Below are 20,912 nucleotides of genomic sequence, written 5' to 3'. Positions count from 1 at the left end.
AGCTAGCTAGCAAAGTTTTTGTACCAGAGCTAATTTAAGGTAAACAGAACCGAAAACTAAAACTGTTCAATAGCTCTGAAGCGATTGAGATTTGGCCATATGCGTAGAAGGATTGTTTTCGTCAAATATGATCTTTTATCACCCCCTGAAATATTTGCACTACCTAACACCCTGTAGATACAACCACATACGTGAATGTGTTTTTTGTCTCACTGTTTCCCGAAAAGATGAGAAGAGTGAGACAACGAGTAGTGAATATTGAGACACAGATTTGAATCAAATTTAAACTATATTTTACGGTTATTACGGATAGTCTTGTGGTCGTGCTGTTTATTGTCTGTATAATTGTATCATTGTTGGGTATGATTGAAAATTCCGATTATTCCAGGACCAGGACAAATCCTGGTCATCTGACTTTTAACTTACACTAAAGAATTCATTCATTCATTATTAAAAAGATTTCAATAAAATTTATAGTCACCGACCTTGTGGGAGGGGGAACAAACTACTTTTCTTGAAAAACATATTGAAAAATGATAAAGTTTTCTCAAACTACATTCATAGGTTCACAAACTTCACTTTCCAGGAATATGTCATGATTAAATTATGTTAAATTAGGTTCCTTTCAGTTCAATGTTGTTGTACCGCAAGGTAGTACTGTAGGACCTTTGCTTTTCTTGCTAGTTACTGAAGAAATGTGGTGCCATATACCACTCTGAAGCAAAATTTATAGTCTATTTGCATCCGTCGATGAATGCTTGGAACTACATACACTTCGTTGACATATTATAATGTGTATTTGTATTTGCATTTAGCCTCCCAGTTGGTCTAGAGGTACGATATTGGTTCCAATAAGCACGTCGTCGTATGTGCGAATCTCGGCTGGGAGAGACTGTTAGAGTCTATAGGATCGTAGCACTGGTAATCTAACAGGGGGGTACGAAGGCTATTCCTATAAAACCAGAAGGCCAACTTTCGGTAATGGAATGTAGCACCTAGACTTTGCTTTGCTTTTCTCTTTTAATGTTCTCTTATTGCGATTAGGATGACCAATTTTGTGTTCAATAAGCTCAATACTGTTACTTACGTCCAGTAACACTGGACTTTTCTGCACTTTGATGGAATTTAAAATATGATTATTTTAAAAATTCTACAACCCGTGGATAGCTAGAACTGTGTCAACCAGTTCAGCTTTTAAACCTTCGTAATATTTTCTGCAACGAATGTAACAAATGAGGGCCAAAAATACTTATCGATGGTATAAATAACATTCGTAGATGAGGTGGGGGCTACCAAAGAGAACCAATTCCAAATACCGTTGAATTTTATTCGATCTGGCAAGGAAACGAAATCTGACACCAGAACGGGTGTAGGAGTTTTTCAGAGAAGTCACCCACTCGACTCAGTTAAGTCTGAAAATTATGGTACACCGCTGCCTGGTGCACTAGTGTTTCGCAAGCAAGGGGAATGCTACTACAAAAGCAGACAAATTACTCCTCCCGTGACCCGGGTCGTTCGTTACTGAAGCAAGCAAGCAAAGAAAAGCTTCCATGTAGGCCGTCGGCTTCGACATCCTTGTACTTGTGTTGTATATGTACTGACAGGCCCGAAAGCTAAGCTGCTCGTTCGTAATGACAATGATTCATTTCCCCCTTTGGAATGTGTAGCTGAGACTCTATGCACTTCCGCCGAAACAAACAGGCTCACAGAGTTCGTAAAGTAAATTCCACACTTGAAAAGGACATATTGTCCTGTGGCACGGACTGTTCGCCCCTTGCTGTTCGCTGCACTAAGCAATTTCCTTCCGACGAGTTTACGACGACGAACGAAGTTGTCGATTGCTGCTGCTGCTGCAGCAGCTGCCGGAAGTTCGAACGACCGACCCATCCACCCGCCCATCGACGCTTGTTCGAACATCAAAAATTCAACCGATTAACGCCATAAATTTTCCCATTTGACACATTCGATTTTTCCGTTCCGACGGCGACGTTCAGTTCAGTTCAGTTCAGTTCAGTCAACATCAGCTTCAGTTGCTGTTGTTTGGATGAACGATCGAGCGGGCAAAAGAATGGCACGCACGCAGCGTTTTTTGTCGCTTTTTCCGGTTCCGATCCGGTTTAACAAAAAGGGGGAAAATCGACGAACTTTTCCCATCCGCCTGTTATCGGCGGTGGCATCAGTCCGGCGATGATGATTTACTGGCCATGAACGAGACGAAAAAAACAGGAAGAATAAAAGCAGTAACAGTATCGAAATCAATGAATTTTGCAATGGCAATCAGATTACCAGATGGACGCCGGATAGCTGGCGTTCAGAAGTTGGAACTAGAGCTGGAGGGGGCGGAATTGCACTTTATGTAAATAATAATATCGGTGGAAATAAACGTTTCGATTTCGTTTGGTTTTTGTTTGCTTGAATTGTTAATAAAATGGACAGAATGTTGCACGGGATGACTGAATTTGACTGGCTTGTTGTGAGAAAGAGTCTTCATTTTTGTTCGACTTAATTTAATTTCTCTTTGTTATGTTCAAGTGGGTATCCATTTTATAATTATCCTGCTTCATAAAATGTAATTACGAAATGACTTCACATTTTCAATAGCTCTTCAATTTTCCTTTCGGATTAGTTTGAAATTAATCCGATGATACAACCTGTTCAGTTCAATTTATGAAACTGTCCAAGAGCATCCCTCCAAATGGAAAAGGGCCAAGTTTCACATTTCACATCACGAATGAAATGTTTACTCTTCCAATTCAATCCTAACCTAACTATATTTTCCAAAAGGCTTTCTCCCCCTCGCATTCCGACGGCAGTTGCGTGCCGCAACGTACGGAACAGAACCCGAACAGAAAGTTCCGACCTTTGCAACGTTGAATTGCTGTGCATTGAAACTTCCTGCTTTTTCTTTTATGCTCGGTTTTCTATACCTCTGCACACACGTCTCTGGCGAAGAAAAGCGCCATCCACTGGAGGCTGGGGGATCTTTTTGGATTGCCAGCCAGCATTCGTCGGTCGGCATTTCACCACCAACACCACCAACGCCAACCAACGTAAGAACGACGACAGCATGACATATGCCAGCAGCCTTGAAAGGATGAGCGGCAAAACCTTGGCCCAACAAGCACGCCCACACCCGGAAGAGACAGACACGGCCAAACTGGTCTCAAGCAAGCAAGCAAAAGCTACATTTCTTTCATAAGAGGACATAAACATACGCCGGCTCGCTCTGCTGGTCGGTCTGCTACTGTTGCGGTCCTAATGATTACGGTACGGCAGCGGAGGAACGAGCCTAGGCCTAACCTAGAAATGTTCAGACAGCAACTGTCCACTGACAGCAGCAGGGTGGGATTAAATACGGGTACGTGTTTGCTGGTTTGTTTAAAATTTATGTTCTAGTAGAGCCAAGATGCTACAAAGTGTTCGTAATAATTTTGCCGGAATTTATCAGTCATATTTTCACTGTAGATGTCTTCTGCATTTACTTTTTTTGTAAACTTAGATGAAACTCAGTAAATGTTGAAACAAATTGGGACAGGACTGGTATGGAGAGGAGGTGAATTTCAAACAAAAATAGGGAAATTCAAACTTCCATAATGTATTTGACAAAATCGACATACGTTTATCACTCTCTAAATTGGAAAATATGGAAAGACACATTGTTAGGCTGGCTGCAATCATATCTCACAAAACGCGAGCAGATAGTTCGCTTTTAAAATACGTTCTCTAACTCAGTATCAGTCACTTCTGCAGTTCCACAAGGCTCTCAGCTGGGACCTGGGTCTTTTCATTCTATGCGTAAATGATTTTCGCTTATATCAATGCGTGTTCATTGAATTTCACATCAAGAGTATAAATTGACTGTGAATTTATTAATTTATTTGAACTATTCGTTATAACCAAAAAATATGATTTTAATTTAATTCAAATATGTGTATCAGTATTCAATGCTTGTTGACTCACTCTTTCATTATATTGAAGAATGGATTAAAAAGCTCATTGGTAGCTATCACCAAACAACTTTTAAATTTTTTGGAACAAAAAATGTCTCACGGTAGACATTTCTTCCCTACTGTCTTCTGTATTTACCAAACGGCAACAAAAATACATAAGAAAAAGCAACAAAAAGATCAAAAGGCAGTGAAAAGACGACAAAAAAGCAGTTAAAAACGACAAATATTGAAGCAACAAAAAGACAACGAAAGCGAGATGACAACATGATGATGACAAGTCCACAAAAATACTATCAGCAAGGGGAGAAATGAACAGGCAAAAATATGACCAATTATCGATGAAAAGGAGACAAAATAACGACTTCATTCATTGTCATCATTCTGAAAAAAATCGAGAATTTTCACGTCAGCATGAAAAGAAAACATAAAGACGACAATGAGATGACCAAAAGATGAGGAAAGGTTGATAAAACAACGTTAGAAGGTGACAAAAAGACAACAAAAAGACGACGAAAAGATGACAAAAGACGACAAAGGAACGGTGGTGAAATTGTTACAAAAAGGCGATAAAAAGACAACAAATCCCAAGTAACAATGTGAGTTTTATTGTACTCTTATGGTGGTCTTCAAGACCAATTTTGGTCTTAAATGCCATCATAAGAGTGTAATAAAACCCAAATTGTTACTTGGGATAGTTCACAAAATATTCCCAAAAAGGTAACAAAAAGAGGGGGAAAACAACAAACGACAAAACACGATATCTTTGAAGTTGACAGAATGACGACAAAATAACAATGAAAAGAAAACAAAAAGACGATATAGAGATGACCGAATGATGACAAAAGGTAAACAAAAAGTGAACGGAAAACGAAAAAAAGGCAAAAAGAAGACGATAATATAAACGATAAAAGAAGACGTTAAAAAGACGTCAGACAGTCAACAAAAAGAAGGCACATAATGACAAAAGAATGACGAATAATCATCAAAAAGATGAGAAAATAATGGCAAAAAGACGATAAGAATATGACGAAAAGACGAGAAAAAGACGGGACGACAAACAATAAAAAGATAACGAAAATACAACAGAAAAATGACAGCAAAAAAGATAAAGAGATGGCAAAACTATGACAAAAAGGCAACAAAAAAGACATCAAAAAGACATCAAAAAATGACAAAAAATGACAAAAACGCAAGCAAAAGACGACAAAAGCGCAACAAGTTGCGTCGCAAAAGCGACATGAATTTGTTAAAAGGCAACAAAACTTAACGATAGACGACAAAACACAACACAAGAAAAATAAGACAAAAGGTTGAGAAAAAGACGACAACAAACTGATAAAAATGTGACAAAAAGAGACAAAAAACAAAAGACAAGAAAAAAGTGTCAAAAAACAACAACATAACGACCATTTCAATAAGAAAGCATAAAAAAAATGAAAAAAATACGTAAAAATTCAACAGAAGACAAACGGTAGCAAAACAACAATCAAAACATAACAAAGACATGACTAAAAACAATCAAAAGACGGTAAAAAAATGCTAAAAAGACGAGAAAAATCGACATAAAGCCACAAACGGCGACAAAGAGATGACAAAAAGGCAACAAACAAGCTACAAAAAGGCGTCATAAAGACGACAAAGCTTTTTAAAGGACCACAAAAAGATCACCGACAAAAAGAGGACAAATAAACGACAAAAGGGCCCTAAAAAGTTGACAAAAAGGCTGTAATAATAATACGACAAAAAGTATTCAAAACAATGCAACATGCAAATAGGAACGAAAACAGAAAAAGGTGACATAAAATGACGAAAATAATGGATAAAAATGTGGCAAACATTGAGCAAAAACTAGACAAAAAGACGCCAAAACGACAAAAATGCTACGAAAAGACGTCAAAAAGATGACAACAAACGACTGACTACGAAAAGGTACCAAAAAGAGGACGAAAATACGACAGAAATTGTCAAAAATCGGACAAAAAGGCGAAAAAAGATGGAAACAAGCTGACGGAAAGATGACAAAAAGACAATGAAGTGACTAGAAAAAAGTAACAAAATTTAAAAAAAAGTCGGCAAAAAAATGAAGAAAAGGTGGTAAAACATGACAAGCACACTTAAAAAACTCGGTAAAATTTGTCGAGATTTGGGCTGTGCTTTTTTTATGTGTGAGAGAACGTCTAAAAAGCGGACGACAAAATTGCAACAAAAAATCTTTAAAAAGGCGATAGAAAGACGACAAAATGAAAACAAAAAGCTGACAAAATGACAGCAAAAAAACGATAAAAAGTCTACAAATAAACGACGTCAAGGATGTCAAGAACAACAAAAAGACGTCAAAAAATGACAAACAGACGACGTCAACAGATACCAAAATGACGACGCGAATACGATAGAAACTGTCAAAGACGTGACAAAAAAATGACAAAAAGGTCTTTTTCCTTTTGGTTTCTCTTGTTTTTGTTCAATTTTCTTTTTTTTGCCTTGTTTTCTATCTTTTTCTTTGCCGTTTCCCGCCCTTTCGGTCGCGATTTTTTTCTTTTTCTGTTAGGCCTTCCCTATCTAATTGTCTCTCCTTTTCTCTCTCGTTTTTCCTTTTTTTTGCTCTCGGATTCCTTTTTCTCTTCATTTCCCGTTACATTTTTCGTCCTTTTCAGCCTGGATTTTCCTTTTGTTTATCACTTTTCTGTTCCGTTTTCGTCCTTTGCTTTCGTTTTTCTTCTTTTCTAGTCTCTTTTTTCTGTTTTCTGTCTCATCAACATTTTATTGTTTTCATTTGTTGCTTTCTTTCTCTTTCTTCCTTTTCTCTCACGTTTTATTTTTCGTTTCATCCTATTTGCCTTCCATTTTCTTTTTTATTGCTCCATTTTTCTCATTTATTGTTCTTGTTCCTCAATTTTCATGCTACGAAATTTCCTCTTTTCTGTTCCTCCTTTTCCATCCCGTTTTTTCTCCATATTCTGTGCAGTTTGTCCTTAGGCCATTGCAAATCATATTTAAAGCTTTTGTCACCCCCCCTTGGAAATTGGCTTGAAAAATCGGGGGGCAAAAAAATAATTTCTAGGATATGAGTCAAATTTCTTTTTATAAAATCAATTGTCTGTGGTCTCTACAGTCTGAAAAACTCGAAAAATGAGTCTCCGAGTTGAATTAACGCTTCTAGCACGAAACAGAAATGGAAATTCGAACAATGGAATTTCCGAAAATCGTCCAAAAAAATTTTCCTTCGTTTTTGTCTTTTTTCGTATATTTTTGCATAGAAAATAATAACGTATATATTATAAGCAAGAATAGATACGATTTTCACGTTTAAACCCTAATAAAAATTCTTAAAATCCATGTTTTTTTTGCTCGATTAAAAAATTCACTTTGTTTTTGTTTCGCCCCCCCCCCCTTCAGTGGCCGAACACTGGAAGGACAAAAACTTTATAAAATATTTGTAATGGCCTTATTTTCTTTTTTATTGTCTTCGTTATCTCTATTATTTTCCCTTTTATTCGTCTCTTTTTTAGTCTTTTCTCTTTCGTTTTCCCTCTTTTTCTGTCCAGTCTCCTTTTTTTCCTCACCCAGAACAAGCAAAGCCCTGGATATAAACATCCTCGTACGCCTTCCCAATGTCTACATCTTTGTGGATTTATTCTACAACTCCAACAGCTTCCGATATCAAGTTCAATTTCAAGTATATGTATAAATTAAATTTTAAGTTTCGTTTCAAGTCAATAGATGCAGATAGAAAAAGAGGAAAAAACCGTGGCAGAATGGGTAAGAAAACGGAACATAAAATGAAAAAGAAGAAAATGGCAGAGAAAAAAAGAAGAAAAACGAAGTGAAAAATGAGGACCCTTAACAGCAAAGGATGAAGAACGGAAGCGAATAGAAGAAAAATGAGAGAAAACAAGGAAAACCAATAAAAAATTAATGAGAAACGAGACAGAAAAAAAGACAAACCTAACACAACAGGAGAAAAGATAATATTGAAAAGGAGGAAAAGAAAAGGAGAAAATGCGGAAGTAGCATAATGGAGAAACGAGAACCGAAAAATAGGAATATGGAGAGAGAAAACGAAACAAATGAAGACAAAAGGGACAAAACGGAAAAGAAAGACAAAAACTGACTGAAAAGGAGACAAAGCAGGACATAATAAGAGAAAGAACGGAATAGACGAAAACAAAAAACGTGACAGAAAAGTAGTTAATAAGCGATAGGAGTTTAAAAGCGGGATAGAAAAGACACGGAAACCGAAAAATGTTGACATGGGTCATATAATGACAAAAATCGAAAAAAACCAACCTAAAATCGAGATAAAACAAAAGAATAACTGAACAGAGGTATAACAGGACGAAGGGAAAGGGTGGCAAATTAGGACAGAAAATGAAGTGAAATGGAATAGAGAAAGAGGACAGAACAGAACAGGGGAAAAAGGAAAAAACGAGGGATTATAAGAGGGAAAGTGTGACAAGAAAGAGAATTCGGAACAGAAAACAGAGAGAAAACAAAAGCAGCGGTAGAGAGAAAAAAAGCAAACCGATAAAAGAAACGAAGAATACGGGAATAAGAGGTCAAATGGGATGGGACAAAACGTAGGAAAATCAGACCGGTAAAGGAAAAAAAAACAGCAAAACGGATGAAAAACGGTAAAACGGAAATATAAAACGGGAAATATTCTCGTTTTAATTGGCTGTCAGTCTATTGTTAGTAGAACAGATTTTGTAATCTTTCCAACGTTTCAACTGTGTATTTCAGTCTTCTTCAGGGATTGAATACTGTCTGCTCTTTATATTCAATCCCTGAAGAAGACTGAAATACACAGTTGAAACGTTGGAAAGATTACAAAATCTGTTCTACTATCAATAGACTGACAGCCAATTAAAACGAGAATATTAAATTCTACAGTCGACAACACAAATTCATAAAACGGGAAATTAAAAAAAACCGAATAGGAAAGGTAAAAAAGTAGCCAACCATAGAAAAATTGTGACAGAAGGAAAAACAAGGCATCAAAAAGAGAAAAAACGGAACAGACGAAGACGAAAAGAGAGGGGAAAATGGTAAGAGAAATGTAACATAGAAAACGAAAATAACAAAAAGCCAGTAAAAACCATTAGGAAAAACAGGAGGAACATTTGGCAGGCAACAAAAATAAGCAAAACAATGAAACAATGGAAATATGGGATAAAATGAAAAGAAAACGAGGAAAAATAGATGGAAAGTAACAGCAGAAACCAAGAAAACGCTACAGAGCAGGAGAAAACACGGAACAGAAAAGAGGTAAAACATGTGAGAGAATAAGACGAAAAAGATCAATTCTAATTTCAAGTAAAACTTCGTTTCTAATTTCGTGTCTTTGGCTGGTTTAAAGTAAAACTGTTAGTTCAAATTAGTCCCAATTTAAATCTAATTTAACGACCTAAGTCAAATCTAATTTCTAATCCAATTTCAACTCTGATATTAAATCCAATTGCACCCCACAGTCTGGAGTTTTCAACCTAATCGGCCGGTATTTCTATGATATGAAATAATAGATTCGCTATCCTATGGTTACTCGCTTCTTGCACATTTTTCTGAAAGACCGAGTGTCCCATCTTTTGTTTAGGTCTGGGCACTCCAGTGTATAAAATTAATGTTACAATCGTTAGTTTTAATTGGCTCCCATTACGGCTTGGTTCGATCCGTTAATCCCCCTTGAGCTTAAGTAAAGAGGAATGTTATACAAACTTAATAAGCGTTACTTTAATGACTCTCCTTTTCCTAATATTCCTTTAGCTGCTCCTTTTCCTTCACGTATTGTCTCACCGTGGAGAAACTATCAACACTTTTATTTCATTACTTTCATTTATTGTTCTTCTTTGTATATTGGGGAGTACCGTTTTAAAAAATTAGAAAACATATTGTAAGTTAAACATTTGAGCCAGTCCGAATTATAGTGGTCTATTGATCATTTTTGTCGAAAACTTTTGGCGAACTTTGAAGTTTCGCAATATCATCCAATCTACTATTCTTCCTCACCAAATGCTCCTCCACCTTTAACAAAAAGGATGGTCATTCTGTTCCAAGTCAAAAATACAATATGCAAAAAAGCAGGTTGGAATCCTACTTTTTTGAAATTTTTATTGTTTGCGGAGTAAATTTACGCAAAAATCTCATTTTCGACAAAACTAGGATAGGGATTGGGGCAAGAATAGGAACATAAACAAGGACAGAGCTTGGCACTGGGACAAGGACTGCGACTCAAAACTGGGACAAAGACTGGGATTGGGACAGCACCTGGAACTGAAACTGGGACAGGGACTGGGACTGAAACTAGAACTGGGAGAGAGATAAGAATAAGGACAAGGACAGAGCAAGAACAGGGACTATTACTGGGACTGGAACTGGGACTGGGATTGAAACTGAAACAATAATAGGAACAGGAACAAGGACAGAGACTGAAATTGGGACAGCGCCTGGAACTGAAACTGAGACAGGGACAGGGATAAGAACAGGGACAAGAACTGGGATAAGAACAGGGACAAGAACTGGGACTGGATCTAAAACTGGGACAGGGACTGGGACAAGAATAGGAACATGAACAAGGACAGAGCCTGGCATTGGGACAGGAACAAGGACAGGGACTGGGACAAGGACTGCAACTGAAACAGGGACAAGGGCGGGGACTGGGACAGGGACAGGGCAAGAACAGGGACTGGGACTGGAACTGAAACTGGCACAAGAATAACAACAGGAACAAGGACAGAGGCTGGGATTGCGACAGCGCCTAGAACTGAAACCAGGATAGAGACAGGGACTAGAGCAGAGACTGTGACTGGAACTGAAACTGGGACTGAGACTGGGATTGGGACGGTGTCTGAAACTGAAACTGGGACAGGGACAAGAACTGAGACTGAAAATAAAACTGGGACAGGGACTAAGACAAGAATAAAACATGAACAAGGAAAGAGACTGGCACTGGGATAGGAATAAGAGCAGGAACAGGGACAAGGACAGGGACTGGGAAAAGAACAGGGACAAGGACTGGGATTGGGTCAGCGCCTGGAACTGAAAACTGGGACAGGGACAGAGACTGGGACTGCGACTGAAACTGGAACTGCGACAGGGACAAGAACAGAGACAGGGACAAAGACAGGGACTGAGACAGGGACAAGAACTGCGATTGGAACTGGGACCGCGCAGAGGGACCATTCTGGAAAAAGGCGGTCAAAAGTCTTTTCTCGCTTCTCCGGACGTTTTCGAGCTTAGGAGAAGTTTCATAAAAAAGTATTCTGCATCTAATGACATTTTCATATAATTAGATATTAAGGGGATAACAAATTTGAAAAAAATGATTTTTTATAGGAACTAGATAGCATGGCTAGGTGTTCGGCAAAGTTGTAGAACTTTGAATTTCATTAAGCTTCGCCGAAGATACTAAGTATCTGCATCAAATGGTTTGCGAGATATAATTGACTTTCTGTCGTGACACCCTTAAAATCAGTTTTTTAAACTTTTTGTACACAAAACCTCATCTAACAGGTTCGACATGTTCTACAAACTTTTGGATACTATCAAAATACGTAACTTTCTAGGTGTGTAAATATCATATGTTGCTTTATTTGCTTTAAAAATTGATTTGAATCATAAATTTTACCGTTTTTACAAGTAAGTTTTTCCGTAAATAGGCACTTAGTGGCAGCTAAAGTTAGCATCGCTTGAACCATCGTAGAATATAGTATGTGTGCCTAAAATCTCGGCTGGGTCTGGTCGGGCATTTTGGTTATTTCAATTATGAATCACAAACATATATGCTAGTTTTAGTAAGTTATCAGGGTTTTATTATTCGTATATGTTCATAATAATTTCACAGGACCTCGCCCACGTCTGTTTTGCTATCTGTTGCAGAATTATTTTCGTTCTGGTACTTTTGTAAAAGTTTCTCTGCCTTTCATTTTAAAATTCATTTGATTTTGCTCTCATCCCATACAATCGTAGTTGTTTAGGTGTAAAACTATGTTTAAAATCATAGCCAAGCATTTTTTTTTTGCATTTTCTTCAATCCACCATAGAACGGAATGTAAACAAACAAGTCAACACCTACCAACAAAGGAAAAATCTACACGAATGAAACTAATCCTCGGGAAGGTGAAATTTCCAGTCCGCCACCGGCGGAAAAAGCCAACTGAAGCACAGAACTCTTTCTCTTTGAGGTCGATTATAAAATCACCTCAAGTAGGTGGGATTGCCAGCCACCTTACCCATACCCACTCAAAGGGGGTGCGCATACAATCATTATCGCGACGGCGACGGCCAAGTGGCCACCGTGCTAGCTAGCTAGCCGAGCTACTCGAGTGAAAATGATCAAGTGCCAAACTGTGCACCGAATGGCACCACTGACTTTATTGCGTTGCTGCTGGATGGAAAGTGCAATAAAACTTATCGAGGGGTCCCCGCAAGGTTAGGTATTAGCATGAAGCGCAATTCCAACGGAGTTGCTTCGCGGATCCCTCGTCGTCGGTCGGTCGACGGTCGACGGTCGGTTAGCGAACGATGACCAAAACTGAAAACCTCCATAGTTAAACCGCGGAAAGCATTACTCGACTGTGCACGAATGAGTGGGTTGTGGACTTAAGTCCGATTAGACCGCACCAGCAGCAGGCTGCTGCGGTGATAAAGTTATCGTTCGAGTGATAGAGAGTTGTCGTTATCACTAAGAAACAGTAACAAACGACTCCGTCGTTGATATTGTTTGAAATGTTAATTGGACACCATCGCATGCATCCTGGCAAAATCCTTCAACCCACTGAAGTCAGATTAACTTTAAAGGTCAACCTTAATGCTAATCTGCCCATCAGGGAGGGGACAGCAAACGTACACTGCAGTGCAGTAACATTGTAAATAAGCCAACCGAGAGAGAGAAAGCCCGTGTTCCAGTTTTCCAACGTTTAATGACTCCCGCTTATGGATACGGGAGCTTCAAGTGGGCCCCACTTAGGCGCGAGTGTGTAAACTAAACACGAGGGCACACAGGCAAAGGCCGGGATCCGACAAACAAACGCTCCTGAAATTGTGCACACAAACATACATTACATACTTTGTAGCGCGCGCGTGGGTCGTCCAAAGAAAGGATTCGCGTAAAAATCCTCCGGCTTGTGTCATATTTGTTATGTTACTCCTTCCCCCTTCCCTTCCCATTACAAGCCGTACTTTTTCATCATCAAACTACAATACGCACTCGAAACGGGCTTCGCTTAGTCTAAACACACAGCGTGGGGCTGGAGAGATTCACTCAGTTAGAAGATCCTTCCCTGAAAGGGAAGTAGGAGAAGAAAAAAAGACGGTAATGCTTCACCAATTTTAACGTTCGGAAGCGACAAACCGGATCCCACAGCCGCCGCCGGCGGCGATAACTTTAAGTTAAGAATTCAACCCAACCACTGCACTGGGACTGCTGCCACACCGTAGATAATCGTTTTGGGGTTCACCTAAACAGGTCAATTTTCGGCTGGATTTATTGCCGACGGGTCCTGATTGTTGTATCCTTTCCTTTTTTCTTCTGCCTGCCTGCCTGTCAGCATGGACCCTTTGTCGGACTTTTGGACTGGGGTTGGGTCAATTCCGCTATGCATTAATCATGACCAACAAACAAGGAAAAAAGGGTCGCAAATTGAAACACACAACCGGACAGTGGTCGAAAATTTTAAAAACCTGGACAACCGTTATACGGATAATAAAAGTTATGCTCCTATGCGAGAACCTTTTTCTTTCTTCCTTGTAGCTTCAAAAAAAGTTGGTCATTCAAAAAAAAAACTTTTAAATGTATCTCAAATGAGATTCAAAAAGGACCTTAAAGTGACCTTCGAAATAGACTTTAAAATGAACCTTAAAACAGTAGTTATCAACTAAATAAACCTCCAAGCTGGTCTCAAAATGATCTTTACAGAGGACTTCAAAGTGGACAACAAAAGGTATCTTAAAGACCTGTCCCCTCAAAATGAACCTCAAAATAGAGCCCAAACTGAACCTCTAACTGGGGTTCAAAATAAGGCCTCAAAATGGATTTTCCTGAAATTTTCCAGGAATAAATTCGGGCACCTCGTTCATGTCTTTTACGAAACGTTATGGTTCAAAATGACTCCCCTGAGGCACACCAGACTAGACCGGCAATGATTTATGCCGCCTTTCTATGCTTTGGTAGCAAAGGCGTTTATCGCATCTATATTTATTACGTTCAAATCAAGAAAAAAACTCAAAGCAAGGAAAGAAAAACTAAAGTAAAGATGGCAAAGAAACCAGAACTCCGAGAAAAAAAAGAGAAATTCATTAGAACAGAAGGAAAACTCAAAAGAAAGAAAGCAAAGATCCGAGGAAAGAAAGAATAAATCAAAGGAAAAGGAACTCGAAGAAAAGGCAGAAAATTCAAAAGGAAGGAAAATTCAAAGCAAAGAAAGCAAAGATTTGAGGACGGGAAGAAACACTCAAAGGAAAAGAAGCATAATCAGAGAAAATAAAGCAAAGATCCGAAAAAAAAGAAGAAAAACTCAAGAAATAGTATGAGAATTCTAATAGAAGAAAAGAAACTCAAAGGAAGGGAAGAAAAACTCAAAAGGAAAGAAAATTCAAAGAAAAGGAAGAAAACATTCGAGTAAATGATGGAAAATTCAAAGGGAAAGAAATAAAACTCAAAGAAAAGAAAGCAAGAATCGTAGGAAAGAAGAACCTGAAGAAAAACTCAAACAAAAAGAAGAAAAACTCGATGAAAAACTCAAAGGAAAGGTAAATAAACTAAAGAAAGAAATCAATGATAGCAAAGGAAGCAAAACTCAGAGGAAGGAAAGAAAACCTAAATGAAAAAGAAGAAAGATACAAAGAAAATTTAAAAAAATTAAACGAAAAGCAAAACTTGAAGGAAAGGAAGGGAAATTCAAAAAAAAAAGAAAATCCCAAGGATATTACGAAATTTCAAAGGAAAGAAAGGAACGCTAAAAAAACAAAAGAAAATTCAAAGGAAAGGTAGAAAAACCAAAGGGAAAAAACCGAAGGAATTAAAACTCCAAGGAAATGAAGGAAATCTCAAAGAAAAAGAAGGAAAACTCAAGAGAAAAGATTAAACATTCAATAGAAAATAGGGAAAAAGAAGGAAAATCCAAAGGACAGAAAAACTAAAAAAACCAAGACTCAAACAATGGGAAGAAAAAATCAAAGCAAAAGAAGAAAAGTTCACAGGAAACTAAGAATAAAAAGAAAATCAAGCAAAACCCAAAGGAAAGGTTTTTCTTCCTTAAAGGAAAAATGAACAACTCGAAGCAAAGAAAGCAAAGGAAGCAAAACTCCAAAAGGAAATGAAGGAAAATGCAAAGTAAAAGAAGGCAAACTCAAAGGATATGATGCAAAATTCAAAATAAAATAAGGACAGTGCAAAGGAACAGAAAGAAAATTCATAGGAAAGAAAAACCTAAAGAAAAGGAAGAAAGACTCCAACAATAGGAAGAATAACTCAAAGGAAATGATCGAAAACTAAAGCAAAGAAAGGAAAGTCAGAAAAGCTCAAAGACAAGGAAGAAACACTTAAAGGAAAAATGAATAACTCGAAGCAAAGAAAGCAAAGGAAGCAATACTCATACTCCAAAGAAATGAAGTAAAACTCAAAGTAACAAAAGGAAAACTTAAGGAGAAAGATGAAAAATCTAAAAGAAAACAAGGAAAATTCAAAGCAAAGAAGAAAATTCAAAGCTAACAGCTAAGGAGAGGAACGAAAACTAAAACAAAGAAAGAAAAACTCAAAGAAAAGAAAAAGAAGGAAAACTAAAAGGTAAAGAGCACAACTCAAAAAACAAAGAAAGCAATGAAAACAAAACCTGAAGCTACGAAAAGCAAAGAAACCAAAACTCCGAGAAACCAACCAGTAGTTGGTTCGCCCCAAAGCAAAAGAAGAAAGTTTAAAAATACCCAAAGAAAAAGAAGGAAAATTCAAAGAAATGAAAAACTAAAAGAAATAGAACGTAGACTCAAGCAAAAGGGAAAAAAAGTTACAGGAAATGAAGCAAAATTCACAAGAAAGAAAGAAGAATAAAATGAATGAGAAGAAAAACTCAAAGGAAAGGGAAAGAAAACAGCCAAGAAATCAGAGGAAGCCTAACTACAAGGAAATGAAGGAAAACTCAAAGTAAAAGAAAGAAAACTAAAGGGAAATGATAAAACATTCACTTGAAAATAACGAAAATCTAAAGGAACGGAAGGAAAATTCAAAGCAATGAAAACCTTAAATAAAGAAAGAAAAATTCAAACAAAAGGCAGAAAAAAATCATAGGAAATGAAGGAAAATTTACAAGAAAGAAAGAAGAATAAAAGGAAAAGGAAAAAAAAATTAAAGGAAAGGAAGAAAACCTAAAGCGAAAAGCAAAGGCAAAGGAAGCAAAACTTCAGGAAAATCAAGGAAAGCTCAAAGTAAAAGAAAAAACTCAAGAGAAAAGATGAAAAATTTAAAAGAAAACATGGAAAATTCAAAGGAATAGAATGAAAGTTCAAAGGAAAGAAAATCTAAAAGAAAAAGAAGAAAAACTCAAATAAAAGGAAGAAAAACCCAAAGAAGTGGAAGACAAACTAAAGCCAAAAAAGGAACGAAAAAAAACTCCAAGAAAAAAAAGGAAGGAAAACTAAAAGGAAAAACAGATAACAAAAAGGAAGGGTAGCAAATAAAGAAAAACTCAAGCAACGAAAAGCGAAAAGAAAGCAAAACTCCGAGGAAAAGAAGGAAAATTCACGGGAAAACAAGAACAAACTCAAAGCAAAAGAACAAAGATTCAAGGAACGAATGCTCAACTCAAAGAAAGAGAAAAAAAACCTCAAAGGAAAGGTAAATAAACTAAAGAGAAGAAAGCATAGGAAGCAAAACTCACAGGAACGAGAGAAAAACTGAAAGAAAAAGGAGATAGATTCAAAGAAAAGAAAGAAAAATTCAAGTGAAAAGTAAAACACCAAAGAAAGGAAGGAAAATACCAAAAAAAAAAGAAAAAATACCAAAAAAAAGAAAAAACCCAAGGAAAGTGAGAAAATTTAAAGGAAAGAAAGGAAAACTCAAAGGAAAGGAAGAAAAACTTAAGAAAAAAGATGAAAAATTAAAAAAAAAGAAAAATCCAAAGGAAGGGAAGGAAAATTTAAGAAAAAGAAAAACTAACAGAAGAGGAAGAAAGACTCAAACAATAGGAAGAAAAAACCAAAGAAAAGAAAGAAAAACTAAAGCGAAAAATGCAAAGGAAGCAGAACTCCAAGGAAATGAAGAAAAACTCAAAGTAAAAGAAGGAAAACTCAAAGGACTGGTAAATAAACTAAATAGAAGAAAGCAAAGGAAGCAAAACTCACAGGAATGAGAGAAAACGGAAACAAGAAGAAGATAGATTCAAAGAAAAGAAAGAAAAGTTCAAACAAAAAGCAAAATTCCAAGGAAAGGAAAGAGAATTCTAAAAAAAAAGAAGAAAAATCTAAGTAAAGTGAAAAAATTCAAAGGCAAGAAAAGAAAGAAAAAATTCAAAAAAAAAAGGAAAACTATAAGAAAAAGAACGAAGACTTCAACTAAAGAAATAAACAATCAAAGTAAGGAAAGGGAAATACACAGGGAAGAAAAAAAAAAGATAAGGAAGATTAATTCAAAGAAAAGGAAGGAAAACTGAAGCGAAGAAAGCAAAGGAAGTAAAACTGCTAAAGGAAAAAAGAAAAGTCTAAGCAAAAGAAACAAAACTCAAGGGAAAAGATGAAAAATTCAAAAGAAAATAAGGAAAATCCAAAGGAAGGGAAGGAACATTCAAAGGAAAGATAAACTAAAAGAAAAGAAAGAAAGACTCAAACAAAAGGAAGAAAAATTCAACGGAAAAGATCGAAAACTAAAGCAAAAAAGGAAAAAACAAAAATTCTAACAAAAAGAAGAAAAACTTAAATGAATAAAGGATAACTCATAGCAAAGAAAGCAAAGATCCGAGAAAAAGAAACAAAAACTCAAAGCAAAGAAGGAAAAACTAAAGCAACGGATAGCAAAGAAAGCAAAACTCCGAGGAAAAAATAGGCAAAACTAAAAGAAAAAGCAGAAAGATACAAAGAAAAGGGGAACAAATTCGAAGAAAATTTAAAAAGAAAAGAAACCCCCAAAGGAAAGTAAGAAAAACTCAAAGCAAACATTTTTTAAAACGGGCCTCAAAGTGGACTTCAAAATTGGCTTCAATACAGATTTCAAAACGGGCCTCGAAATGAGGATTACAGTGGGTTTCAAAGTGGTTCTTAAAATGGTCCCTCATATTGATTCTAAAATGGACCGTAAAATAAATCCGCAAATGGGCCTTTATATGGACTTCAAAAAGAAACTTGCATTATAATGGATTTTCAAAATTTAAATCAAAATGGACTTCGAAATGACCCTAAACAAATCTCGAAATAGATTCGAAAATGAGCCTCTAAAGGAATTTTGAAAATGGTTTAGACCTGAACCTTGAAATGGACCTGAAAACAAGCCACAAACTGGTCTCAAAATAGACCTCAAAAGTGCCCTTACAGTGGCTTATACAATAGATCTCAAACTAAACTTCGAAACTGGTTTAGACACGAGCCTTTAGATGGATACTAAAAAGGCACTATAACTGGTCTTAAAATGGGCTTAAAAAGTAGCCTCAAACGACTCTCAAAATAGACTTCAAAATGGACCTTTCAATGGACCTCAAAGGAGACCGAAAAAATTCACTTCAATACAGATTTCAAAACTTGGAGGCCCGAGCATCTCAGTGAGTTTCAAAGTGGCTCCTAAGCTGGGCCCAATCGATCTTAAAATGGATCTTAAAATAAATCTGAAAATGAAAATATGCCTAAAAATGGACCTCACAATAGATCTGAAAACGGACCTGTAAATGAGTTTTGAAAATGGTTCAGACATGGACCAAAACGGCACCTTAAGTGATTCTTAAAATGAGTCCCAATTTATTGAAGTGTATTTGGACCTTGAAATGGAGCCTCAAAGTGGACCACAAAATGGAACTCAAAAGGTGACCTAAAATCAAATTAATAATGAACCTAAAAATAAGAAAATAAGAAAAATAAGAAAATAATAAATAAGAAATGAACCTTACAACAATGGTTGAACCCAAGGCTCAGAATGTTGAGGGCCAATGGCCCAGAAGTGACCATTGTATCTCAAACAATATAAACTTCAAAACTGGCTTGGACACGAGCCATGAAATGGACATTAAAAGGGAACTAAATTTGGTCTTAAAATAAGCTTAAAAAGTAGCCTCAAAATGGATCTATACAATAGATCGTAAAGTGAACCTCTAAAGGACCTCGAAATAGGGCTAAAAACGGACCGTAAGCGACTCTTAATATGAGTCCCAAAATATCGAGGTGTATTTGGACCTCTAAATGTTGAAGCCCATTTAGACACATGCTTTAAAATGGACCTGAAAACGGACCACAGACAGTCCTTAATATGGACTTAAAGATAAAACATTAAATAGGCCTCAAAAAAAACTTTGAAGTGGAACTCAAAAGCTCAAAATTGGCATGAATACAAATTACAAACCGGGGCCCAAAATTAGCATTACAATGGGTCTCAAAATGGCTCACAAAATGGGATCCTGTAATTGACATTAAAAAAGAATCTTCCAATAAATCTGAAAATGGACCTTAACATAGACTTCAAAAAGAAATTTGCATTTTAATTGATATTTAAAATTTAAAACAAAATATACTTCGAAATGGGCCTCAAAATGGACCTTAGAATGGTTGAGGTCCAAAATGAACCTCTAAATGGGCTTCAAAATGGATTTCAGAAATGATTTAGACACGGGTCTTAAAATGGACCTAAAAACGGAACTTAAACAGACCTCAAATGGACTTAAAAGTAGCATTAATGTAAAGCTGAAATGGATATTAAAAGGGAACTAAAACTGGTCTTCAAATGTGCTTAAGAGGTAGCCTCAAAATAAATCTCAAAATGGGCTTCAAAGTGAACCTCAAAATGTGCATTACAATGGGTCTGAAAGTGGCCCCTAAATTGATCCTGAAAAGGAGCTTAGAATGAGTCTGAAAATAGACGTCAAAAAGAAACTTCCATTATAAAGGATTTTCTAAATTGAGAACAAAAATTCGACTTCGAATTGGGCCTTGAAATGGACTTCAAAATAGATTTCAAAATGAACCCCAAAGTGGCTCTCAAAATGAAATTTAAAGTGTGCCGCAAAATTGCCTTTAATATAGACTACAAAACAACCCTCAAAATAAGCATTAAAATGCGGTCTCCGAGTGGGGCCTAAAACTGGTGAAATTAACCTCAAATAGATCCCATAGTGAAGTTTGAAACAAATCCGAAAATATACCCTAATATGGACCTCACAAAATTTATCTTCTAATGAATAATGAATTGAAGTTAAAACGTATTTCAAAATGGATCCTAAAACGGACCTCAAAGTGCCAAAATGGTCCTTATAATAACGGTCCATAAAAGGCACTTCGAAATGGACCTCAAAGGGGGTCTCAAAATAGGGCTCAAAACAAACTTTAAGTGACTCTTAAAATGAATCACAAAATACTGAACTGTATTTGGATCTTAATATGGTCTCAAATTGGGCCGCAAAATGGTACTCAAAAGGTGTTCCAAAATGGATTTCAAAAAGAACCTTGAAGTGTTGATGGTCTCAAATGGGAGCTCAGTATGGAATTCAAAATGGAGGCACAGGCCTTGGAATTAATTTTGAAACGGAACTTACCTACTTCAAAGTAAATTGCTTGCAACTATTTTGTATTCTACATTTCTGATATAATTTTTAAAACTCAAAACAGGCCTAGAATTTGAAATATCCGACCACTGTGGTTGCAGCGTTTTAGTGAGCGACGGGCGGACGGACGGGTGAAATGACCCGCTTTTACGCAAGCAAGGAAGGACCTTCCCTTTTTCAAGGAAAGCTTGTTAACCCAAAGAAGGACAACAATTCAATCTTAAAGATAAATTTAACGTGA

The 20,912-nt window shown here is 36.6% G+C and overlaps 1 protein-coding gene across 1 annotated transcript in view; it reads right to left on the bottom strand.

The window, feature by feature from the left end:
- Window positions 1–20,912, bottom strand: part of LOC128732319 (uncharacterized) — a 119,090-nt gene that overhangs the window by 51,701 nt on the left and 46,477 nt on the right. The gene's annotated exons all lie outside the window — the stretch shown is intronic.

Source organism: Sabethes cyaneus, chromosome 1, assembly GCF_943734655.1.
Source record: "Sabethes cyaneus chromosome 1, idSabCyanKW18_F2, whole genome shotgun sequence".
Classification (NCBI taxonomy): domain Eukaryota; kingdom Metazoa; phylum Arthropoda; class Insecta; order Diptera; family Culicidae; genus Sabethes; species Sabethes cyaneus.
This window is presented reverse-complemented; position numbering and strand designations above follow the sequence as displayed.